Source organism: Macaca thibetana, chromosome 7 (assembly GCF_024542745.1).
Source record: "Macaca thibetana thibetana isolate TM-01 chromosome 7, ASM2454274v1, whole genome shotgun sequence".
Taxonomy (NCBI): Eukaryota; Metazoa; Chordata; class Mammalia; order Primates; family Cercopithecidae; genus Macaca; species Macaca thibetana.
The window spans coordinates 98,063,293-98,091,168 of record NC_065584.1 but is presented as its reverse complement, the minus strand read 5'-3'; positions in this window follow the sequence as shown (position 1 = coordinate 98,091,168).

Sequence of the window (27,876 nt, the reverse complement as noted above, 5' to 3'; positions counted from 1 at the left end):
GTGATTGGTCAAACAGTAACTCATGATAGAATGGAAGTCTGTTTGCTCATCTTGTGGTTTGGACAATGTTTACATTTTTGTCTCTCTCCAGACATGATTACATAGTGGTCCTGTTTTTGTCTTGATCTATCAGGGTCACAGAGTGGCCTTGCTTGATGTTGGGGTTTTATGACATTTTATGTTGGATGAAAGAATGCCAAAGGCCCAGCTGTGAGCACCTGGCCAGGTTGTACAGACACCACAGCCCTCTGGCAGTGCCAGACCGGCTCCCAGCTGTCAGGGGCTGCGTTTGTCTGTCTCAGTGCTAATAAGATAAAGCATAGACGCTGTTAGGAGGATGCTGCAGTAATCCTGTTAGAGACGATGGTGGCCTGCATTAGGGTGACTGCAGGTGATGAGAAGTGATTGGATTCAGGACACATGGATGGTTATAGTTCTCACTCAAACTATATTTGCTTTTCAGCTCCTCAGAAGGACCTTGCTCCCTCCAGGCCCTTCCTGGAGCAGTGTTGTTCAGCCCTTTCTTTACCCACACAACCACCCAACCCTTTTCTACCTGACATATTCATTTTCCTCCTTCTCAAATGTTACCTCCACCAGGAAACATTCTCAGTCCTCCCATCCCAAGTCTGGGTTAGCTGTCCCTCCTCTGCTTTCACAATCTCTTCTCATTATTTTGGTTTACTTACCTGGATCCCCTGCTAGACTGACAACTGCAGCAGGGAAGAAGTGATGTCTTGTTCACTAGGTGTACCCAGGTTCCATCACATAGTAGATGCTTAATGTTAAATGAATCAATGCTTCACTGATATCGATAGCTTTCTCTACACCGGTTTCCAGGAAGTAATTATCTACTCCCAACTATCACGCCATAATGTCATTCCAAAACTAAGCTGCGTTTTCTTTTGTGCATACCCGCCAGATAATGTGATATTCCTGGCACTGCTGTGTATATTCAGCTTTCCTGAAAAGTAAATCTATAAACCACTGAAATAGCAGAAGTGACTATGGGATACTATCCTTAAGTGGCAGTAAGTGCCTTGGCTGTGAATGGTTTCAATTTGATTTGTTAGTAGAGTTGGGATATATTTACAGACTTTCTATTCCTTACGATTTTGTAGGTCAAAAATAGCATCCTCTGTTTTGTCATTCGTTCATTCGGGAACTAATTTTCAAGAGACAGTGCCAGGCATTATGGTAGAATCTTCTGGAGCATTAGGGGTGAAATCAGAGACAAAAATATCTGATCCAGTGGGGTCCACATGATAATGCACAGGAGAAGCAATAAGGAAATAGAGAAATAAAACACACTGAATTTAAATAGTGACACATGCTAATGAGGAGAACAAAAGCAGGAGGAAAATATAAAATGTTATAGGGGGCTGGGCGCAGTGGCTCACACCTGTAATCCTAGCACTTTGGGAGGCTGAGGTGGGCCAATCACCTGAGGTCAGCAGTTTGAGACTAGCCTGGCCAACATGGTGAAACTTCGTCTCTACTCAAAATATGAAAATTAGCTGGGCATGGTGGCACATGACTGTAATTCCAGTTACTCGGGAGGTTGAGGCAGGTGAATCCCTTGAGCTCAAATGGTGGAGGTTGCAGTGAGCCAAGATCGTGCCACTGCACTCCAGCCTGGGTGACAGAGTGAGACTCTGGCTCAAAAAAACAACAACAAAAAAATTACAGGGGTTGGGGAATTTCAAGTAGCATCTCTAGAAAATGCTACACTGAGAAGGTCATTCAAAGGAAAGGCTTGAAGGAAGTGAAGGTTTCCAGCCCAGCCAACGTCTTGGAGTGGCACTGCTGGCCAAGGCCACAGCCAGTGCCAAGGCCCTGAGGCAGGCAAGTGCCCAGTGTGCTTTATGCAGATCAAGATCTGGCTAGGGCAAGGGAAAGGGGAGGCATGGAGAAGTCAGAAGGGCCTTCAAGGCTCTGTGGATTTCTATATGAGATGGAGAGCCTTCTGAGAGTTTGGGTGACAATTGAATATTGGAAATAATATCACACGCTAAAACAGTCTGATGTTTTCTAGGATTAAAAACAAGTAAAAATGCATATCTTCTATTGTTGGTCATTCCCTACAATATAGCGATTTTATAAACTTTTTTTGGTTAGTAAATGTAATATGATCATTATAAAAGATATAGAAAATACAAACACAATAAATAGGAAAATAAAAACCAATTGCTTTCTTACCAGTCAATGGTAGCCATTGTTATTTTTAGCATATTTTCTATCTTTACATATATGTGTTGTATTAGTTCGTTTTCACACTGCTGATAAAGACATACCCAAAACTGGGAACAAAAAGAGGTTTAATTGGACTTACAATTCCACGTGGCTGGGGAGGCCTCAGAATCATGATGGGAGGTGAAAGGCATTTCTTACATGGTGGTGGCAAGAGAAAAATGAGGAATAAGCAAAAGCAGAAACCCCTGATAAACCCATCAGATCTCATGAGACTTACTCATTATCATGAGAATACCATGGGAAACACTGGCCCCCATGATTTAATTATCTTCCCCTGGGTCACTCCCACAACACTTGGGAATTCTGGGAGATACAATTCAAGTTGAGATTCGGTGGGGACACAGCCAAACCATATCATGTGTATTGCCTAAAATTTATCCAAAGAACATATATATGTACACATCCATACATATATCTATATATACACATATACAGTCAGCCTTCCAGATCCGTGGGTTCCACTTCCATGGATTCAACCAACCTCAAAATAGAAAATATTTGGGGAAAACAATAAAAAATAATACAACAAAAATTTTAAGACAATATAGTCTAACAACTATTTCCATTGCATTTGCATTTTATTAGGTATTATAAGTAATCTAGAGATGATTTAAAGTATACAGGAGGATTGCATAAGTTATAAGCAAATACTACACCATTTTATATCAGGGACTTGAGCACCTGTGGATTTTGGTATCTGCAGCAGTCCTGGATCCAATTCCCTAAGGATACTGAAAGACAACTCTATGTTATTTGAGACTTTTCCTTCATAATCATGAACGTATTTGCAACGTCATTAAAAATTCTTTTAAACCACATTTTCAGTGGTTCCAATGGGTTTCATCGCATAAATGAACCATAATTTCCATATCATACACCTCAGTCCTTTGCTCTCCTATGCAGCAGCAGCTCTACTCACAAAACTGACAAAATTCTAAAGGATTAAGCCCAATTATTCTGTTCCTAAATCGAAGACCACACAAAATTGATGGTTTGTGTGTCATCCAAGGTGGGCAGGTCCAACTGGAACAGCTGGTGGTTGTCGGTGATGATTTCTTCTGTGGGAATATCTCTAGGTTGAAGAGTCATGAGTAGAGGATATTCTGTGGTTGGATTCATGCAGAGGCAATTACTGTTGCTTTGAAAATACAAATCTGGCATCATTTCAATCCAGTGTTCCTGGAGCCCATCCTGCTCCCCTCACTCCCTGCTCCCGGTACCACATCAGAGTCAATCAACCAGGCTTTCCTGAGCTGGCCCTGCTGCCCAGGGCCAGAAGAGCTGGCCCTGCTGCCCAGCTCAGGGACCCCTGTTGTGACACCACAAACTTGCCCAACCCTGTCCCTGGAGCCTCCTGAGACCCACTCCAACCCTGACACCTCATTTCCCAGGACTCAGCCGACCTCACCTCTCCTCTCTTCCTTTTAGCACTGCTGGGCTCTTTCCCAGCCACACGTTTCAGAAGCTGGCAGGAAGTCTCAAGGCAGTGACTGCAGATCCGTCAGATTGTCATTTACAGTGTAGTAATTAACCCTGAGCTTCCTACAAAGTTCCCAGATTCCAGCCTTTCCCAACCCAGCAAGGCTTGTGGCTGTCTCCCAGCCCAGGAGGCTGAGTCAGAGAACATGAGGGCCCAAGGTCTTAGTCTTCTGGTCCATAAAGCAGAAACAGACACCAGCCTAGACCTCATTCCATCCTATGATGAGATTGAACCTCATTTGTGTCATTTTAGGGTGAGCTGGGGACATCTGTGATGCCTTAAAAGATGGCTCTCAACTCTATCCATGCATAGGTTGTCAGGAATGCAGAATCCTGGGCTTCACAAATGAATCAGCTAATAAGTCAGCTAATGAATCAGAGCCTGCATTTTAACAAGAGCCTTAAGAGATTCCTATGTACAGTAAATTTTTCTAGAAACAAGGTCTTGCTCTATCCTCCAGGCTGGAGTGCAGTGGTATGATCACAGCTCACTGTAGCCTTGACTTCCTGGGCTCAAGTGATCCTCCCACCTAGCTGGGATTACAGGCATGCACCACCATGCCTGCTTATACAAGTAATGTGTGAGCAGCATTACTCCTAGGTCAGTGATTCTCAGACTTGAGCATGCATCAGAATCAGCTGGAGTGGTTATTAAAACAGGTTGCTTTTTATCCAGTCATAAAAAAGGAATGAAATTTTGATATATGCTACAATAAAATATGAGTGAACCTTGAGAACATTATGCTTGGTGAAATAAGACAGACACAGAAGGGCAAATATTATATTATTCCACTTATATGAGGTACCTAGAATAGGCAAATCTGTAGAAACAGAATGTAGACTAGGGGTTACCAGGGATGAGGAAGAAGGGCAAGGAGGAATGGGGGCAGATATTGTTTAATGGACACAGAGATTTTGTCAGAGATGATGAAAAAGTTTTGGGTATATATAGCAGTGATGGTTGCACAACACTGTGAATGTCTTTAATGCCACTGAATGGTATATTTATGAATAGTAGAAATGATGAATATTATGTGTATTTCACAATCACTTTAAAAAGTAAAATTTTTTAAGCGACAGGTTGCTGGGACCCCCCTGCACCCACCACTAGAGTTTCTGATTTCTGATTCAGTGGATCTGGACTGACATCTAAGAATCTACATTTATAACAAATGCCCAAGTGATGCTGGTACTGCTGGTTTGAGGGCCATACTTTGAATGTCAAAAATCCAGACACTGTTTCTTAATTAAAATTGAAAAATAAAAACTGATGTCCAGACCCTGTCCCAGAGATTCTAATTTGATTGATCTGCATTGGTGGCCTGGGCAGAGGGATTTTTTAGCCCTCCCCAGGTAATTCTACTGTGCAGCCAAGGTGGAGAACTGCAGATAGGTGGTGTCCTCTGGGAACTTCCTCACCTACCTATGCCTTTTCAGTGACACAGAGGGACATTCAGATTGGTGAGGAACTCTGGGTGTTTCTTTGTGGAAGCTTTAAAGGGCATCTGGGTAGTAGAGGTGTTTTTATACTAAAAAAAGTAACACCACTCTCTTCTCCTAAATAATGCCTTCTAACTATGGACTAGGTCATCAAGAGAGATTGCATGTTCACATTTACTGAATGACCAGTGTTGATAGGCAGACTTGAGCTTTATTACATTCTTCATTTTAGTGAATGTGAATTTATTAATTCATTTAATACACCTCTGTTTTAGCAAATTTTGGACCCCCATCTCACCTTTTTATTTCCTAACTTCTGGCAAATCTGTCACAGATAAACCTAATAGAAGAGAACAGGTTAAGGCAGAGGGGAACCAATGGTGCTTTTCTGAGCTTTTCCCTTCAACCCAAAGCAATCCCAAGAACAGATAATCTGTATTTGGTGATTTTCCATAAGAGTTCCATAAGATCATAACAGTGACCATGGACCCCTCTACAGACATTAACAAGACAATGAAACACAAGTCTTTTGTTATAGTTTCCTTAGCCTTTTCGTGCTTCACACATCATAAAAATTCATTCTGCTACTTGACCCACCGGTCCAGCATCTTGGTGAACACCCTGTCGAGAAGCTGGAACCGTTTCCCTGCTATTTCTCTCCTTGTCTTGTATACCCACTCATCCCCATCCCCACCTGAGATTCAGGCTCACTCCCCTTTCCCACCACCCAAATGAGCTTGGGAGAGGCAATGTCAAAACCACATGCTCTACCCAACTCAATTATGGGAACTTCTGACATGTTAAAAATAATATATTCTCAAGATCAGTGTTGACCAAGGATTGGGAGGAAGAATGGATGAATATGTGCGAATTAGTCCATCCTCATGCTGCTATAAGGACATACCCAAGACTGGGTAATTTATAAAGGAAAGAGGTTTAATTGACTCACAGTTCAGCATTGCTTGGGAGGCCTCAGGAAACTTACAGCCATGGCAGAAGGGGAAACCAACATGTCCTTCTTCACATAGTGGCAGGGAGAAGAAGAATGAGAGCTGAGCAAAGGGTGAAACCCCTTATAAAACCATCAGTTCTCATGAGAACTCACTCACTATCACAAGAATAGTATGGGGAAAACTGTCCCCATTATTCAATTATCTCCACCTGGTCTGGCACTTGACACATGGGGATTATTACAATTCAAAGTGAGATTTGGGTGAAAACACAGAGCCAAACCATATCAAGGTGGAACACAGAATTTTTAGGGCCGTGAAACTACTTGTATGACACTATAATGATGCATATATGTTATGATGCATTTTACAAAATCATAGAATGTACAAGCCCAAGAGTGAACCCTAAACTGTCTTTGGGTGACAATGATATGTCCATGATGCTTATCAGTGGTAACAAATATACCACTCTGGTGATGGATATTGATAATGGAGTGGACTATTCATTAGAGAGGAAAGGAGGTATGCAGGAAATGTATGTACCTTCCTCTCAGTTTTGCTGTGAGCCTAAACTGCTCTACAAAATAAAGTCTATAAAAATGTTAAAATAACAATACATTTGAGAAGAGCTCTAGCAAAGACAGATATTTAATAGTCAGTTAAAACTTCAAAATAAAACATTGATTTTAAGATCACCTTTCTAAAGGACTCTGGCAAAGCCAACAGAAAGAGGTCACTTTCACTGAAACCTTCTGAAATCTACCTCCTCACACTACTTTTTCTCTCTATCCCAAATTACCTGCACACAGGTACCCAATTATACATCTGCTATTCCTTTAGCACCTTCTCCTGACCTCCTAAATGATCTACATTTTCATGGGATTTTTCTGAGGAAAAGTCACATTTCCCAATATCTCCTCAAAATTGCTAGCATAAGAGGCTTATCTAGAAGTCAAATTTAAGTTGTGTTAAATGCTGTAGTTAAGAATTCCAAAACCTCAGGAAGACAAACAAAAATGTCCTGTGAATTAAGGGTTTTATTAGCTACTTACTAGCCTAGATTACCAGATCCTTACAAACTAGTTTCCTTAACTGCAAGCCCCTTATATGGGGGAAATAGTTTAAAGTAATAGGATGAGAAAGGCCAGGAAGAACTAAAATAATTAAACTGTGCACAATTCAGATATTGGCCTTAAGAGGACACGAAAAATAAGAAATGAACTATGTATGGCCATTCTTGAAGTCTTTCCCTTAAGAGAAGATTGGACAGCAAATCAAAATTGCAAATAAAATGAAGATGACTAAATGGGAGACATTAAAACTAGACTTCAGGAAACTTTTAAATAATATCTGTGATAGACCCAGAGGCTGAAGTAGAAGGAGACTTGTTCTCTCTTTTTGTAAGTAGACTCACATCTGAAACTTAGAAAAATAAATTGGAATGGGAAATTGCCAATTTAGAAGATCGCCAACATGTGGCTTAACATTTTCAAAAAGCCCTAGAAAGTAAACAAGCTAGAAATGAAAACAACTCCTGGCTATCCCAATTAAATAATTGGTCCTCAAAATAAAAACAAAAACAAAAAGTTCTCTGTTTTTTTTTTTCTCTCTCTGAGAATCAACAGCCTATAAGATAAGGACACCTGTAGATATCGCAGCAGGAGGGTTACTGGGAAAACCAGTGTCACACATTTGTTAAGATACAAAACTACTGTTCAAAGTCTGTCCAGTGGTGTTGAAGCTAAGAAAAACACTGGAACCCAACAATTCCCTCTCCTTCATCTAAACTACCAAGGGAAATGATAGATATATAGATGATAGATAGATAGATAGATAGATAGATAGATAGATAGATAGATCGATCTAGACAGACACATATATACATATATATGTACATAAATATGTAAAAAAAATTAACTTTTTTTGTTTATATGGTGGTTACTGTGTCTCCAATTAACCTCACTACCATAGAACATCAGATTCCCTCAGGGTACCAAAACCACTGAAATGGTGGGAATTTCTAACACCTTAAGCTCTTTCTCATGTCTCAATCTATGACTGCTGCCCACCTAGCAGAATATTTCTTTCTTCTCTGTGACACAACTCCTGCACATTTAACAGGAAAGGATCAAGTTTGAAACATTCAACTAAATACACTGCCGGATTATTTTTTGAAGTCCTAGAAGTTACAGCTGGTAAGCATATTAAAATACCTACACTAGGTATGATTCAAGAAACAAGTGAAGAATTAGCCATGATCTCTGAATTCCTGAAGGCCAAAGATCTATGAACATAAACAAACTAATTGGAGCAGAGCCGTGTGAGTTCAGATGGATTCTTCTAAACCTTTTCTTAAACTTCATCAGTATTCCCACATTGAAGCCAAGAAAGGTCTTAAGACAATTACAACAGGCTTAATAGAAAAAGGATTAATTCTCTCTGTACTAGTTCCCACAATACCTGTTTAAAAGTCTAATAACTGAGGATATAGATGTGTCTAAGATCTATAAGCAATTAAAATAGGCTTGCTTCCCAGCAGGGCCTAACCCAAATACCACACTATCTTCATGCCCACCTGAAGCCAAATGCTTTACTGGAGGAGACTTAGGTTCAGCTTTCTTTAGTATCTCAACTGATACTAAATATTTCTGATAATATTTATTTGCCTTCACCTTAGAAAACCTGGATAGCTTCCTCTATGAGAAAAACTGGACAAATTTATTAAGAAACATTTTTAAAGAGCTGAATTAATGGAGAAATGTATTATGGTTTTGAATAGTAAGACAATGTTATAAAAGTATCAGTTCTCCCCAAATTGATCATCTTAATTCCACTCAAAATTCCGACAGATTTTTGTTCTCATGAAAACATTTTTTAATGATCACAATTCTGAAAAGCAAAGGGAAAAAAATTGCCAAAGCATTTACGAAGAAAAACAGAGAGGAAGGATTTATTAAAATAACTATTATATGGAACTGGTTCAGAGACAGATAAAATTACCAGTGGAATAAATGGAGAGGCCAGAGTTCTGCCATTCTTATGGGTAACGCTGGTCCGTGACAGAGGTGGCACAGCAGACCAGTGATGACAGAGACCATTCAGGAAAAAAGAGCTGGGTTAAAAAACTGGACTTCATCCAGCAAAATATGAAATTGGAATTTACCTAATAACATACATAAAAATCATTGCAACATGGATCAAGGACTTAAATATCAAAAAGTAAATATTAGGACTATTACAAGACAATTTAGGAGAATGTTGGCAGGAAAGGATTTTTTTAAAGAAGGTAAAAACACTCTTTGTAATATAAAAGGCTGATTAATTTGTCTGTGTTAATGTTAAATGCCTTCAGCTTATACAGGAGACAGGGTACCCTCTTATGTAGGAGATAGAGCACCCACTCATAACAGGAAGGAATAGAGGAAGGATGAGTTTGTGGGTTTGATACATGAAGTTGAGGGAGTTACCATGTCATGGCTTCTTTTTCCTCTGTGAGACAGAAATCAAGTTCATGTTTGGGAGCGGGAGTAGGGGTAATTGTGCTGTGGGTAAAGAGGAAGGGGAGTTGAGCCTGAAATGTGAGGGGTATAGAGATGGTGAGCCCCAGTCACTGAATAGAGTAGGAGGGAGGTGGGGCAGCGGGACATAACTGGAGGCCAGATGGATGATCCTGAATTAGTGGCTCCATCTGCCCAGTAGCGTGATGGAGACTCAGCTGCAGGAGTTTAGCGGTTGGTTCTCCAGCCAATTCTACCAGCCCTATCATTAGCAACAAGCTCTCCCAACTCAGTAATTGGGCTGATTGCTGTCCCAGCCTCCTCCACCACAGTGAGTTTTCATCTATTTCCATAGCTTCTTGGTATTTTAGTAAGGTAAGACTACTTTAGGGACTGTTAGCTAGATAGCACCTAAAACCTTCCCCTTCTAATTCTTAACTGCTAATTGGTCATGGTTTAATTACAATCTTTCATCCAAAATTAATTGGTAACTATTTATCCAACAGTACACAGCTCTAGGATATTGACCTTTGGTTTGCTTGTCAGACTGGCACATGGAGACCTCCTAGGCTGCCCAGCTCACAAGCTAGCTTCTCTCTGTGGTCTGAAAAGCAGGCATTGCCTGGCTTATGCTGTAAGTAACAGACTTGAACTTCCCTTTGTAGCTACCAATTACAACACTCTAGTTTCTCTACTTCTTTTCTCCAAAGTTCCCAACTAGTGAAAAAAACTGATTACAACCACCTGGACATCTTTATACCAAGCATGACAGACTCTGAAAGTTTCTTCCAATTGTTTATGGATGTCACCCATCATTTTCCCATTCCCAAAAGTCTTCCAGCTGCCCTGATGCTGATTGTGCAACAATAAGTTACCTTGGTGAAAAATTAGCAAATTTGCCCCTTATAATCTGCCATCTGAGGCCTGATTATTTTGCCACAGGACAGTTTTTGATAATTTAGGCAGAAAACATAACAAGATTTTCCAATAAGGATATTCAGTTGCCTATGTCTCTCTCCCATGGAGGTATGGTAACAAAATCCTAAGCCTGGTTTTGTTACTTACTAGTAACTAGTTAACTAGTTAGGTAAGTATCCTGCAAGTTATTTCCTTCTCTGTGGCTCTTCATTTTCCAATTAAACAACAACAAAGAATGGTCATGCAGAGCTGCTTCCTTCCTTACAGAAGTGTTCCTTGGTTAAATATGATAATGAACATCAAAGCTCTTTGCAAACTGCAAATCTAAGGTGTTATGAATCCCTTGGTGAAAGTAAGTACAGGCCGTGCATCTTTTCTGCAGGAGTATAAAGGTTTGGAGTTTTCATTAAAGGTAAATTCACGAATATTTATTAAACTTCTTTCGTTTGCATGCATTTGCTAAGCACTTGTATATAAATTACTGTTTTTACCTTCATAGTAAGCCTATACAGTATAACATTAAAAATCACTTCACAGATACAGAAACTGATAAAGAATTCCAGATAACATCCAAAAAGATTAAGTTATTTGCCCAATATCACACAGCCGGTAAGTATTGTCATCAGTTCTGGACTGAACACTGCCACCTCTTTGTCACAAAATCCTCAAAGATACAGGCTTTTTACAGCTCGTGGCATTCCCATCTTAGGAGGTGGCTCTTGTCCTCATTATTCAAGATGGATGGCAGCATCATGTTCCAGGCAGGAGGAAGGAATAAGTAACAAATGTGAGAGACTAACACCTAAAGAAAGATCATGGAAGATGGCATGTGACACTTAGCCAACATCTTTTTGGCCATAATGTGGTTACATGATGATTGGTCAGTTTGCTGGCAAGATACTGATGGAGCACTTCAACAAGAGAATTTAGTAAAGAAACACGTTCAAAGGAGTGGGTACGTTTAAGGAAAATAAACAAGGAACGGTGTGCATGCCAGGGCTAGCAATAGTAAGGAACCATTATAACTGTAGACCTTGAGGAGCATGATAGGGATGATTATCAGAACCTAGAAAGAATCAGAGTTGCAGCCAAAGAAGGCTACCCCAGCTAAGCTGTGGCATTTGGTAGAGGAAAGCTGTTTTGTGGTTGATCTCCTCCTGCTGCCAGTATATATATATACACACATATATATATTTATGTTTATATATATTTATATATATACACACACACACATATGCTAACAGGCACAGACAAAAAAAAAATGCCCAAACAAAAGCCTGCTCTCTGTAGCCGAAAGACCAGGAAAGGACAGCTTAGCAAGACAGAAAACTTTTAGACAATAACCTGTCCACTCAGTCAAGCACCACAGAAAATAAAAAAACTTAATTCCACCCAACCCATGCCAGCAAAGGACATATGAGAAGCCTAAATATCCACCCTTGAAAGACTGTAAATGAGGTACCCCAACCACTATCTGCCTCCAACCAGGGTAGTGTCAGAGAAGACTGAATGGAAATCTAGGACTTTTAGACCCTCCAGGAAAAGAAAAAAAAACACACACAAAAAAAACCCACAAAAAAAAAAACAAAACAAAAAAACCCTAGTTTCCCTGCAGTGTCAGTGGAGATCCTAGACTTAGGATCCTAGATTCTAGACAGGGGAATCCTAGACTTCCTCCTCCCCACTAGAGTGGTTATTACGGGCTAAACTGTACCTGACACCACCCCCCAAAAAATTCATATGTTGAATCCCTAACTCCCAGTATCTCAGAATTGTATTTGGAGATAGGATCTCTAAAGAGGTAATTAAAGTAAAATGAAGCCATTAGGCTGGGCCCTAATCCAATATAACTGCTGTTCTTATAAAGAAAGGAGATTAGAACACACAGAGACTTAAGTGATCACACACAACAAAGAATACTGTTTTTACAAAAACAATTTAGAGAAGTCACTAAACAAGTAAACAAATATCCCACATTAAATAACAACAACAAATTATGGAGATGGAGCAGAAGCTGATTTCCAGAGTTACCACATTATAATATTAATAATGTCCAGTTTTCAACCCAAAAAAAAGGCATGCAAAGTAACAAGAGAATATGACTCATTCACAAGAAAAAAGAAATTCAGAGAAATCATCCCTGAGAAAGGCCAAATATTAGATTTTACTAGACAGATAATTTAAATAAATTATCTTAAATGTGCTCAAGGAGCTAATGGAAATCATGTACAAAGAAATAAAGGAAACCAAGAGAACAATGTCTAAACAAATAGAGAATGTTAATAAAGAGATATAAAGTATAAAAAAGAACGAAATAGAAAGTTTGATGTTGAAAATTATAATAAAATACCAAAAACCTTATTAGATGGATTCAATGGCAGATTTCAGCAGGCAGGGGAAAAAAAAAAAAAAAACAGTAAACTAGAAAATAAGTTAATCGAGGTTATCCCATCTGAGGAGTAGAAAAGAAAACCAATGAAGAAAAATGAACAGATCTGGCCTCATGAGGGGAGTGTAAAAATAAAAAATGAATAGAGCCTGTAAGACCTCTGGGACACCATAAAGCATGCCAACATATGTATAATGGGAGTCCCGGAGGTAGAGGGAAAAAACAGAAAAAGGCAGAAAGACTACTTGAGGAAATAATGGCTTGAGACGTTCCCAAATTTTATGAGCAACATGAATCTACATATCCAAGAAGTTCAACAAACTTCAAGTAAAATAAACTCAGAGATCCACATGAAGACACATAATTATACTGTCAAAAGACAAAGAGGAAGTTGTGAGGTAGAAAAAGAGAAAAGACATCACATACAAGAGATTCTCAGTAAGATTAACAGCCTGTTACTCATCAGAAACCAGGTATGACAGAAAGCAGTAGAATGACACAAAGTTATGGGGAGGGGAGAAAGCTATCAACAATGAAGTATATAGCTATAAAAGTTATCCTTGATAATTAAGGAGAAATTAAGACATTCCCAGGTAAACAAAATCTAAGGGAATTTATCACTAGTAGACCTACAAGAAATGCTAAAGGGCATTCTTCAGATCAAAATGAAAGGAAATTATACAGAAACTCAAAACCAAACCAAAAAATAAAAGAACACCAAGAAGGGTAATTATTTCTACACAAGCACATATAAAAGCCAATATTATTTCATTTTGAGATTATAACTCCTGTTTTTAAAATACTATTTCAAAGATACATTTTCAGAATAGTAATTACAGAGATATGTTAATGGATATGCAATGTAAAAAGATGAAATTTGTGATAATAACAAGTATATATGAGGTGGAAGGAGCAATATCGGGGCAGCATTTTGTATACAATAGAAGCTAAGTTGATACTAATTCCAAGTAGAAAGTTACAAATGTGAGATGTTCATTGTCATCCCCATGGTAACCAATAAGAAAGTAACTAAAAAATATAAAGAGAAAATTAGAAGGGAGTCAAAACAAGACACTAGAAAAAAATCAAACACAAAAGAAGGGAGTAATGGAGAAAATGAAGAATAGAAAAAGATATGATGTATAAAAAAATAGCAAAATGACAAAATTATTTCTTATAAGTAATTACTTTTAATGTAAATGAATTATACTATCTGTGACAGTTAATTTTATGCATCAACTTGGCAGAGTCAAGGTTCTACAGGAGGCTGCATATGTTCTGAATCAACATATAATATGTGGTGCTGTTTCTCCCACAGCCAAGATTCACAGGTCCAGGAATCAAGGGTTGAAAGTAGAAATGGCACCATTCACTATTGCTCCTAGTGACCCACTAGCAGAATTTTTTCTTCCTTTTCCTGTGACTTTATGCTTTGCTGACCTAGAGGTCTTAATTCCCAAGGGAGGAATACTTCCACCAGGAGACACAATGATTTCATTAAACCAGAATTTAATAATGCTGTCCATCCACTCTGTGATCTTCATGCCTCTAATCAACAGGCAAAGAAGGAGTTACTATTCTGGCTGGGTTTATTAACCAATTTATGTCAAAGGCTACAATTTTTTGAATTCCAGACATGTGTGAAAAATCAGACCTTCGTGATGACCTTGAGCAGTAAGAAATAAATAACTCCCACATGATTAGTGTTCCAATAATGGAACATTAGGCATAAATGTGCTTAATCCTGACTACTAAAGAGGAATTTGACTGCTATTCCATAATGGAAGTAAGGAAGAATATATTCATAATACAGAAACTCCCTTAGAGTATCTCTTAGTATTACCATGCCCTGTGATTAAGGTCCATGGAAAACCACAACAACCCAATCCAGGCATGACTACTACTGTCTAAGATTATTCAGGAATAAAGGTTTGGGCACCCCCCAGATAAAGAACCACAACAAAATGTGCTTGCTGAGAGCAAGAAAATATGGAATGGGTACAGGAAGAAGGTAGTTATAAATACTAGCAACAATCATGTGACCAATTATAGAAAAGGATTATTATAATTGTCATGAGTATTTATTTTCATTGTCAATATGTTTGTGTGTATAATATGCAAGATCTTTTGTTTTTTCTCTCTCTCTTATCCTTTTATTATGTAATAAGAAGTATTGACTTTATATCATAGCATTTTAGTTACAGAATATCAAGGAGAGGAGTAGACATCACCAAAGGACTTTGCATTCTTTTCTGGTGAAGAGTTAGTGTGGTTTTGATTGTACACAAAATAGTCATATCATGTTAGGTAGAAGCATAATATTTTGTCTTTATTTGCAGATTAAGCATGATTTAAGGAAATGCATACTGGTGCCAGGCTAACAAAGGGCAGATTTATTCTGGTTAATTTTATGTCAAATTGACTGGACCATGGTGCCCAGATATATGGTCTAATATTATTCTGGATGTTTCTGAGATGGTGTTTTTGGAAAAGATTAACATTTAAATCAGTGGAGTTTTAGTAAAGCAGATTGTCATTTATAACGTGTGTGGTTCTCACCAAATCATCTGAAGGCTTTACTAGAACAAAGACTGACCTCCGCTGAGCAAGAAGAAATTCTGCCAGCAGACTGCCTTTGGACTCAAGTTGCAACTCTTCCCTGAATCCCCAGTCTGCTGGCTTATCCCATCAAATTTTGGACTTGCCAAACCTCTACAATCACATGGGAAAATTCCTTAAGACAATAATATTTACACACACACATACACAGGAACACACACACACACACACACACATCCTATTAATTTTTTTCTGAAGAACCATGATTAATACACTCTAAAATTAAAAGGCAGAGATTGGCAGAATTGACTTTTTAAAATGCTCCAATTATATGCTATCTAAAAGAGACCCTTTCAGATCCTCAAACACAGAGATTGAAAATAAAAGAATTTTTAAAATGCAAATAGTGACCAAAAAGACCCAAGTGGCCATATTAATATACATCAAAAAATTTTACTAGAGGCAAGGAAGAACATTTTATAATAATAAAATGGTCAAATCATCAAAAAGATATAAAAAGTATAAACATATACGCATCTACAGCAATGTCCCAAAATACATGAAGATAAAACTAACAGAATTGAACAGAGAAATGTACAGTTCTACAATAATAGTTAGATATTTCAGTGCCCCACTTTCAATAATAAATGGAACTAGACAAAGAAGAACAATAAGAAAATAGAGGATTTGGAAAAACACCATAAACCAACTAGACCTAACTAACATATACAGAACACTTTACCCAACAACAGCATAATGTATATTCTTCTCAAATGACCTGGAACATTCTCAAGAATAGATCATATGTTAAGCCACAAAATAAGTCTCAATACATTTTGAAAGATTGAAATCACATAAAATATCTTCTCTAACAACAATGGGCTGAAACTAGCAATCAACAACCAAAGGAAAGCTGGAAAATTCAAAAAAAATGCAGAAATGAAATAATATACTCTTAAACAATCAATGGGCCAATGAAGAAATCACAAGCAAATTTAGAAAATACTTTGATACAAATTAGATGAAAACACAAGTTACCAATACTTATGGGATTCACTGAAAGCAGTCTGAGAGAGACATTTATAACTCTTAATTAAAAGTTTACATTAAAAAACAAGATCTCAAATTGACAATCTAATTTTACACCTTCAAGAATGAGAAAAAAAGCAACTAAACCCAAAACTAGCAGAAGTATGAAATAATAAAATTAAAGATAAATAAAATAGAGAATAGGAAAACAGTAGAGAATTAACAAAACCAAAATCTGATTCTTTGAAAAGGTCAACAAATTTGACAAACCTATAGCTATACTGACCAGGAAAGAAAAAGAAAGAGAATACTCTAACTACTAAAATCAGAAACTAAAGTAGTGACATTACTACTGACTTTACAGAAATATAAAAATTATGAGAATACTATGAAAAATTTTATTACAGACAACTTAGATAACCTAGATTAAATGGACAAATTCCTAGAAACACGCAAACTACCAAAACTGACTTAAGAAGAAATAGAAAATCTGAGTAGATCTATAACAAGTAGGGAAATTAAATCAGTATTCAGAAACCTCTCAACAACAGCAACAATAAAAGCCCAGGACTGGATGGTTTCACTGGTAAATGAAATATATGAAATTACAAGGGGCCCCAAATAGCCAAAACAGTGTTGAAAAAGAAAAACAAAATTAGAGAACACACACTTTCCTATTTTAAAACTTAGTACAATGCTTAGTGCAATGCTAATCAAAACATTTTGGTACTAGTTACAAGTATAAGATTTGTATGTAAGCCCTCAGGCTAACCATAAAGCAAAAGCCTATAATAGATACACAAAAGATATAGAGACAAAATTCAAAACACACCACTACAGAAAGCCATCAAACCACAAAAGAAGAAAGCAACAGGGAAAGAAAGGAACATAGGGTCTACAAAACAACCAGAAAACAATAACATGGCACTAGTACATCTTTACCCATCAATAATTACTTCAAATGTAATATATTAAATTCTCCAATCAAAAGGAATACACTGGCTGAATGTATTTTTTTAGAAGATTCAACTACCAAAACTTACGGGACACAGCAAAAGAAGTTCTACAAGGGCAGTAAATACCTATATCACAAAAGAAGAAAGATCTCAAATAAGCAATTTAACATTACACCTCAATGAACTAGAAAAAGAAGAACAAACCAAGCCTAAAGTTAGCAAAAAGAAGAAAATAACAGATTTGAGCAGAAATAAATGAAATGGTGACTGGAAAAACAATAGAAAAGATAAACAAAACTAAGAGTTGTTTTTTAGGAAATTAAACAAAACTGATAAACACTAGCTAAACTAAAAAAGGGGGGAGATTCAATTAAATAAAATCAGAAGTGAAAGAGGAGATAGTACAATTGATAACACAAAAATACAAACATAAGAAACTACTATGAACAATGATATGCCAACAAATTGGACAACCTGGAAGAAATAGATACATTCATAGAAACATATAACCTACCAAGACTCAGTCATGAAGAAATTGGAAATCTGAACAGATCAGTAATGAGTAAGGAGACTGAATCAGTAACTGTCTTCCATCAAAGGAAAACCCAAGACCAGATGGCTTCGTGGATGAATTCTTTATATTCATTTAAAGAATAAGTTATACCAAATCCTTTTCAAAGTCTTCCAAAAAACTGAAGAAGAGGAAACACTTCCGCATTCATTTTTCAAAGCCAGCTTTACCCAGATACCAAACCCAGACACAGATACTACAAGAAAAGAAAACTACAGGCCAATACCACTGATGAACATAGATGTAAAAATCTTCAACAAAATACCAGCAATCTACATTCAATAGTACATTTTAAGGATATTCACCATGATCAAGTGGGACTTATTCCTTTGGTTCAAGGTTGGTTCAAGATGTGTAAGTTAATAAATGTGATTCACCATATTAACAAAATAAAGAACAGAAATAACATGATAATTTCAATTGATGCAGTAAAAGTATTTGACAAAATTCAATAACCTTTCATGATTAAAAACTCTCAACAGCTGAGGAATGGAAGAAATATTCCTGAACACAATAAAGGCCATATGTTAATACCATATTAACATATGGTCCACATATTAAAATATGGTCCACAGTTAATACCATATTTATTAATGAAAAGTTGAGCACATTTCCTCTAAGATTAGAATCAAGGCAGAAATGTCCACTCTCACCACTTCTGTTCAACACAGTCCTAGAAGTCCTAGCCAAAGCAATTAGGCAAGAGAAAGAAATAAAAGGCATCCAAATAGGAAAGAATGAAATAAAGTGTCCTCTGTTTATTGACAACATGATTTTATATATAGAAAATCCCAAAGACTCCACAAAGAAATGGATAGAACTCACTAAAACATTTAGTAAATTTGCAGGATACAAAATCAATATACAAAAATCAGTAGCCCTTCCCGAGTCCAAGTGATCTCATTGTTCAGTTCCCACCTATGAGTGAGAACATGTGGTGTTTGGTTTTCTGTTCTTGTGATAGTTTGCTAAGAATGATGGTTTCCAGCTGCATCCACACCGGGGCCTATCATGGGGAGGGGGGAGGGATTGCATTGGGAGTGATACCTGATGTAAATGACGAGTTGATGGGTGCTGACGAGTTGATGGCTGCAGCACACCAACATGGCACAAGTATACATATGTAACAAACCTGCACATTATGCACATGTACCCTAGAACTCAAAGTATAATAATAAAAAAATAAAATAAAATAAAAATAAAATAAAAATAAATCAGTAGCATTTCAATATAATAACAATGAAATGTCTGAAAAATATATTAATAAAACAATTCAATTTACAATAGCTACCAAAAAGCACATAGAAGTAAATTTAACCAAATAAAAGATCTATATTATAAAAACTATAAAGCATTAATAAAAGAAATTGAAGATGACACAAATAAATGGAACAATATCTCATGTTCATTGATTGGAAGAATTATTGTTTAAATGTTCATAGTACCCAAAGTGATCTGCAGATTCAATGCAATTTCTATCAAAATTCCAGCATCATTCTTCTGAGAAATTTTTTTAAAAGTAAAATTTATGTAAAACCACAAAGATCCCAAATAACCAAAGCAATCTTGACCAAAAAGAATGAAGTTGGAGCATAAAACTATGGAATTTCAAAATATACAAAGGTTTGGTTACAAAGCTATTGTAATCAAAACAGCAAGCACTGGCATAAAAACAGGCATGTTGACCAGCAAAATAGGATAGAGAGCCCAGAAATAAACCCACACCTCTACAGTCAATTCAGTTTTGACAAAGATGCCAAGAACACACAATGGATAAAGGGCAGTCTCTGCAATAAATGGTGTTGGGAAAACTATATATCCACATAAGGAATAATAAAAATGGACACTTACATCACCCTTTATAAAAGAATCAACTGAAAAAATGATTAAATGACTTAAATGTAAGACCTGAAACAATAAAACTACTAGAAAATAAACATAGGGGAGGATCTCCATGACATTGGTCTGAGGAGAAATTTTTTTGGATACAACTCCAAAAGCCTAGGCAACAAAAGCAAAAATAAAAAGGATGGGGCTATAACAAACCAAAAAGCTTCTGCAGAGCAAAGGAAACATTAGAATGAACAGACAGCCCCACAGATAGGGAGAAAATATTTACAAATCATACATCAGATAAGAGGCTAATATACAAAATATGCAAGGAACTCAAAATACTCAATAACAAGAAAACATAATCCTATTTAAAAGTGGGCAAAGGGGGCCAGACTCGGTGGCTCATGCCTGTAATCCCAGCACTTTGGTAGGCTGAGGCAGGCGGATCACAAGATCAGGAGATCGAGAGAGACTATCCTAGCTAACATGGTGAAACCCCGTCTCTACTAAAAACACAAAAAATTAGCCGGGTGTGGTGGCAGGCGTCTGTAGTTCCAGCTACTCAGGAGGCTGAAGCAGAGAATGGCATGAACCCGAGAGGCGGAGCTTGCAGTGAGCTGAGATTGCACTACTGCACTCCAGCCTGGGCAACAGAGCAAGACTCTGTCTCAAAAAAAAAAAAAAAAAAAAAAAAAAAAAACAAAAAACCTTGGGCAAAGGGCTTGAGTAGACATTTCTCTGAAGAAGACATGAAAATGGCCAACATTTATATGAAAAAAAGTCCAATATCTCTGATCATCAGAGAAATGCAAATTTAAAACAACAATGAGATCATTTTACATATGTTAGATTGGCTATTATCAAAAAGATAAAAGATAACAAGTGTTGACGAGAATGTGGAGAAAAGGAAACTGTTATATGCTATGCATAATATTGTAAATTAGTACAACCATTTTAGAAACAGAACAAAATTCCCCCAAAAAACTAAAAATAGAATTACCATATGATCCATCAATCCTACTATTGGATATTTGCCACAAAAAAAAAATTGAAATCAGTGTGTCAAAGAGATGTCTGAACTCCCATGTTCACTGCAGCATTATTCACAATATCCAAGATATGAAAACAAATGAAGTGTCCATCAATGGATGAAGGGATTTTAAAAATGAGGTATATATACACAACAGAATACTATTCAACCTTTAAAAAAGCAGGAAATTCTGTCATTTGCAACAACATGGATGAACCTGGAGGACATTGTGTTAAGTCAAATAAGCTAGGCACAGAGAGATAAATGCAGTATGTTCTCAATTATATGTGGAATTTAGAAAAGTCAAATTCATAGAAGTAGAGAGTAGAATGGTAGAAGTAGGGAAGAGGTGGGCAAAGGGGGAGATGTTGGTAAATGAATGCAAAGTTACAGTTAGAAGGAATAATTTCTGGTGTTCTATTGCACAACAAGTTGACTATAGTTAATTATAATGCATTATATATTTCTAAATAGCTAAAAGGGAAGATTTTAAATGTTCTTACCATAAAGAAATAATAAATATTTGAGGTAACAGAACAAAAAACCCCAGTGTGGTACTGGAATAAGAATAGCCATAAAGATCAATGGAATAGAATTAAGAGTCCAGAAATAAACCCATACATCTATGGCCTATTAATTTCTGACAAGGGTGCCAAGACAAATTTATGAGGAAAGAATCATCTTTTCAGCAAGTAGTGCTGGAACAACTGGATATGCACATGTGAAAGAATGAAGTTGGACCCCTGCCTCACACCATATACAAAAATTAACTCAAAAAACATCAAAGACTTAAAAATAAGAGCTGAAATTATAAAACTCTTAGAAGTAGTAAATCTTCATCATCTTAGATTTGGCAATCAATTCTTAGATATGACACTAAAAGCACAATTAACAAAAGAAAAAATAAATTAGACTTTATCAAAAATAAAAACTTTTGTGAATCAAAGAACACTATAATGAGAGTAAAAAGATAACCACAGAATAGGAGAAAATATTTTTAAATTATATACATATCTGATAAGTATCTAGTGTCCAGAATATATAATCAACACTTAAAGTTCAACAACAAAAAGACAACAGCCCAATTTAAAAATGGGCAAACAGGGCTGAGTGCAGTGGTTCACACCTGCAATTGCAACACTTTGGAAGGTCAAGGCAGGAGCATAATTTGAGGCCAGGAGTTTGAGACCAGCCTGGTCAACAGAGCAAGATCTCATTTATACTGCACCCCCCCACACCAAAAAGAAAGCCTAGGTCTAATGGTACACCTATAGTTCCAGCTACTTGTAAGCCTGAGGCAGGAGAATTGAAGGATCACTTGAGCACAGGAGTTTGAAATTACAGTGAGCTCTCATTGTGCCACTGCACTCTAGCCTGGGCAAGTCAACAAGACCCTATCTCTAAAAATAAAAACAAATTGGCAAAAAACTTGAATAGACAATTCTCCAAATAAGACATACAAATGGCCATGAAGCACATGAAAAGATGCTTGACATCATGAGTTGATGGAAAAATGAAAACTAAAATCACAAAGACTTGCCACTTTACACCCACTGTGGAAAATAACAATTATTGGTGAAAATGTGGAGAAATTGGAATCGTCAAGCATTACTGGTGGTAATTTGAAATGGTACAGCCACTGTGGAAAATGGTATTGTGGCTCTTTAATAAGTTAAATATAGATTTGCCATACCACCCACCAATTTCACTTTTGGGGATATCATGAAAGGAATTAAAATCAGGAGTTCAGACAAAAACTTGTTTACAAATATTTTTAGCAGCACTATTTCCAATAGCCAAAGGATGGAAAGAACTCCGATGTTCATCAACTGATAAATGGGTAAACAAAATGTGGTATGTCCCACAATAGACTATTATTCAGCCATAAAAACTGAAGTACTAATATACATTACAACATGGATAAGCCTTGAAAACATTATGCAAAGTGAAAGAAGGCATACACGAAAGGTCACATATTGTACGATTTCATTCCTTTGAAATATCTAGAATAGGAAAATCCATAGAGAAAGAAGGCAGATTTGTCATTGTGAGGGGCTGGTAAGGAAGGAATGGGGGAAGAAACATAATGGAATGAATGAACATGCGCTCAGGTTTCCAGCTGCCTGAACTTGATAGAAAATGCTTGTGGGGGTTTTAAAACATGGCTCCAAAACATATTGATATTCTTTCATGTATAGGCAACATCTTCGACCTCTCCACTAGCATCTGGGCTTTGTGACTGTTTGAGCAGTAAAATATAGCAGAAGTGATGTTGTGTCAGTTTTCGGGCTCAGGCCTTACAAAACTGTCAGCTTCCACTTGCTGACTCTTGGAATACTTACTCTTGGAACCCAGATGCCATGCTGTGAGGAAGCCCAAGCTGCCCTATGGAGGTCCATGTGGAAAGGAGTCAAGATGTCATGCCAACTTGACAGCCATGTGAGTGAGCCATCTCGGAAGTGGATCTTCCAGCTTTGTATCTGTGGACCTGGAGGAAGGCAGGATCTAACTACTAGCACACCCTCTACGGTGGCTCAGATCCAAGAAGAACCAATGACTGAGGTCCAGTTCCCCAGAGCAGACCCTAAGACAAAGATCTGTGTGAAGATGATGTATTTAAAAAGAGCTCCCCCAAAAAAACCTAAGAGAATGAGGTAAGCGGAACAAAGATTGGGAAGAAGCCAAGCTCACAGAGGGTAGCTTTCAGCAGGGCCATTCTGGAGTATAAGTTCCACATAGAGGTGTCCCAACAGCAGGCAAAGGAGCTGGGCTCTTACATTGGGTGAAGCCCTCCCAGCCCCAGGTCTGATCTGCCCCCATGATCTCCACTGGCTATTCCCAGTGTAACACGGACATACTTTCTCCAACTCCACTCCTGCAGCTTTGCACGAATCTTTGTTTCTCATTTTCTTGATTCATCATCTTTGTTGGTTTTCACTTGGCAGCTGGCTAAGTGGAAGAGTTAAACATTCTGCCCTTGGCCTCAACCACTTGGCATCCTGGTTAGGGTTTATGTAGAGTTTTGAATTTTTTAGATGCTAGTTGTATTTCTGTAAATCCCTAGTTGGTGCTTTAAAAAAAAAAAAAAAAGGAGGGGTGGGGAGCTGAGAGATCAGGCCAGACCTCGGCTGGGAGGGGAATGCAAACTCCCAGGCACATCAAAGCCACAAGACATGTGGAAGAGGCAAAGAAAGGGTCAAAAGCATCCCAGCATATAAGACAGAGCACTGAGAGTGCCTACTACAACCAATCTGGGATATGGGGGAAGAAAGAATTTGGTGACATACACCCATCAAGTATATTCAGTGCCCTTGCAATTTTGGAGAAGTCTGTGAAATCCCAAACTAGCCTGAATTTTCCACATGTGGACAGACACTGGTGCCCAACCAGTAGGGCACTTGTCTTGCCATATAACCCTGGTCTCATTCCCCAGTCTTGGGGGAAAAATGCAAACTGTCTTTGGGTCATGTCACCTCCACTGAGCCTGCTTCCAGTCCTTCCTGCCATCTCAGACACCTCAGACATCGGCCATAATCGCTTCAAAGGCCTCAGAGACACAATGGCCTGCAGCCTGGCCTGTCTACTTGCTGAAAGTAGTATCTTATCCACCATTAGTAGATTAGTAGTTATCTGACCTACCATTAAGGGGCCTAGATTCATTCAATCCTTTTGGTCTTTCTTATGACACATATGCAAATAACCGCAGATGAAGATAAACCTTACAAAAAGGAAATAAACATGAATATCATAAACTGAAGAAACCCAGTGCTGGGAGTTCTTTCCTGGTAATCTGCTTGTTTTTACTGTCCTGTTATAGAAATCCTATGCCTGTATTTTTTCAGTAGGACCTACTATTACAGGAGCCAAATTCTCAGGCTAAAATAACAAAATATCACATTTTCTCAGATGATATGCCAGAGAGAAATTTTTCAGAAATCTGCAGACTGGGATTCAGCACACATTTCAAAACAGTTGAAGCAGTGAGACTATGTAAGCAACAAACAAGACTTCAAAATACACGTCCATGAGTCTTTTTTTAAAGACTGGTCAAGTGCAGTAACATCTATGAGTCTCAACTACTCCACTTCGCCCAGAAGTGTCTACTTGCTGCCCTGGGTGAGCAGTAGAGATGAAATGCAGAGAAAGAAAGCAGTGTCTTTGGAGAGGATTGAAAGGCCAAGCTTGGTATAAAAACGGGTTTGGAAGAAGACTTGTTGAAAGTTTCCTGTTTCTGCCCTGCTGCTTGGACACCCTGGAGAGGGAGATGTTGCCAGGGCTGGACTGCAGGCAAAGCAGGGCGAGCTCCCAAGCTGAGAGGAAAGCAAGACAGCTAGATCTGGCAGAACAGCCCCAAGGCTGGAGCTACTCAGAGGGGCCCAGGAAAGCGGCAAAGGTTGGGCTTTTGCTCATAGGCCTGTCAGGGAAGGCAGCAGCAAAGCAGAAATTTACAGGGCCTGAAGTGAGGCTAGCGGGCCTGCAGTCTCATGGGGGTTCTGGAGAGTGAAGCTGAAATGGCACAGGCAGAAGTGCCTGGGAGAAGGCCTCATGCTCAGAACCCAAAAGAACCAGCACCCAGGACCTGTGTGCCACCACTCACCCTCTCACAGCCCCCACCCCCAATGTCTTGATGGGATATATTCAGGCCCCCAGATTTCAGGGGCAAGTCCTGGGGAAGGAAAGATGGGGTATGAAAGAAAAAAGGTGCCAAGTTCCAAGCACGCGAAAACAAAAAAACAAAAACCAAAACAAACAAAACAAAAAACTCAGATTGGCTGAATGATCTTGAATTAAGTTTCTACTTAAGTGGGATGAAATGAGAGTCCTGGATAGAAATGAAGTTACAGAAAGGATTTCATGCACACTGGGGCTTGGGGTTGAGAAATCTATACCCAGTTGGAGTACCTAGTCAGTGCCACGTAGATAGTGAGCACCCAAATACAACAGACAATATTCTCCCCAAAGTCGTGGTGTTTTGTCCTCCTCTAGTCTCCTTTAAAATAAATAAGCAAGGCTTTCATTTTCCAGACTTTCTTACTCTCCCTCACAATCTTCCCCCTCTCTCAAGGGGGATAAAAATGTGCAAAGCACACCTCCTGTGTATTTTCATCTCCTTCCTTTGGCTTCTATCCAAGGCAACCCCAGAGGCTGGGGGTAAGAGTTGCTACAACTGCTGTGTCTTCCCAGCTGCCGGCCCACACTCTATCTGGGACGCTGGAGAAGCAGAGCCCACATGTCCTGCAGTGGAGTGAATTAATGGGGTCAGCCACTGCTGGGGTGTCCCTCATGCCATTACCTCAAAGAAACAGATCCTATGCCAGACTGGGCTTTTGGTGTTTGAACACAACGCTGAGGTCACTCCACCCTCCAACCATCAAAGGCTCAGGAGCTGTACCTCCTGACATATGCACACCCCATTCAAAGGAACACCTTAGCAACCCAGGGTTGTCGGGGAGCAGGAATGGTGGGGGTGGGAGCAGCCATAACAGGTTGAGACCCAGGGGTTGGAACTTGAGGGTCACCTGCTCCACTATGTGCCCCACCCTCAGAAGGTGAGATACAAAGAGTCACTAGATGCAAATATATTAAACGCTGGATATCAGCTAAAGGTTCCTTGTTAGTTTTAACAGCCCGTCTAAGATCATAGTACTGACCCAGTAAAGTATTTAAGATGTGTAAATGCAGCACAGCATTTGTCCTGGGAAATAAAACACTAAAGATTACCTTATTCCTTGAAATATTAACTTTTAGATTATGTAATGTCAAGTTTTGTTTATCATGGAAGTCAATTTGCCACTTTTCCTACTTTTCTTTCAAAAATCTGTTTATATGCACTCTCCCGTTCATTGCAAGAAATAACCAATGAGATTGCTATGATGCGTTTTGCCTTTTAACAGATATTAAATGTCTTGGCTGAAATCACGCAGCTGTCTAGGAAGGCGAAAACCACAGGCTGGGATGGACTCTCTGGAGTCAGGGAAGTGGGAGGGCCTCTACCAGAGGGGATGTGAACAAGATTTTGAAAGAAACAGGAAACAGTCCATTGCAGCTTTAAAATCTTGATTTTAAAATACACCGGCCGGGCACAGTGACTCACGCCTGTAATCCCAGCACTTTGGGAGGTCGAGGTGGGCAGATCACGAGGTCAAGAGATCAAGATCATCCTGGCCAACATAGTGAAACCCCATCTCTACTAAAAATACAAAAATTAGCCAGGCATAGTGGCGGGCGCCTGTAGTCCCAGCTACTCGGGAGGCTGAGGCAGGAGAATCGCTTGAACCCAGGAGGCAGAGGTTGCAGTGAGCCGAGATTGCAACACTGCACTCCAGCCTGGCAACAGAGCGAGACTCCATCTCAAAAAAAAAACAAACAAACAAAAAAAAAAAACAGACCAACAAAAAAAAAGCACCAGTGTGTTAGCTCATTTTGCGTTGCCATAAAGGAATACCTGGGGCTGATCAGTGTATAAAGAAAAGAAGTTTATTTGAGTCTCCATTCTACAGACCGTATAAGAAGCGCAGTGCCAGCATCTGCTTCTGCTGAGGCCTCAGGAAGCTTCCATTCATGGTGGAAGGTAAAGGGCGACCAGGTGTGTCATATGGTGAGAGAGGAAGCAAGAGGGAAGGGAGGATGTCCAGGCTCTTTAAACAACCAGCTATCACATGAACTAATGGAGTGAGAACTCACTACCATGAGGAGGTCACCAAGCCATTCATGGAGGATTCACCCCCATGACCCAAACACCTCCCACCAGGCCTCACCTCCAACATGAGGGATCATATTTAAACATGTAATTTGGAATGGACAAATATCCAAACCATATTATTCCATTCCTGGCCCCCCGAAGTCCTTCTCGCATTGGAAAATACAGTCATCCCTCCCCAATAGTCTCCAAAAGTCCTAACTCATTCCAGCATCAACTCAAAAGTCCAAAGTCTCATCTGAGACTCAAGTCAAGTTCCTCTCACCTATGAG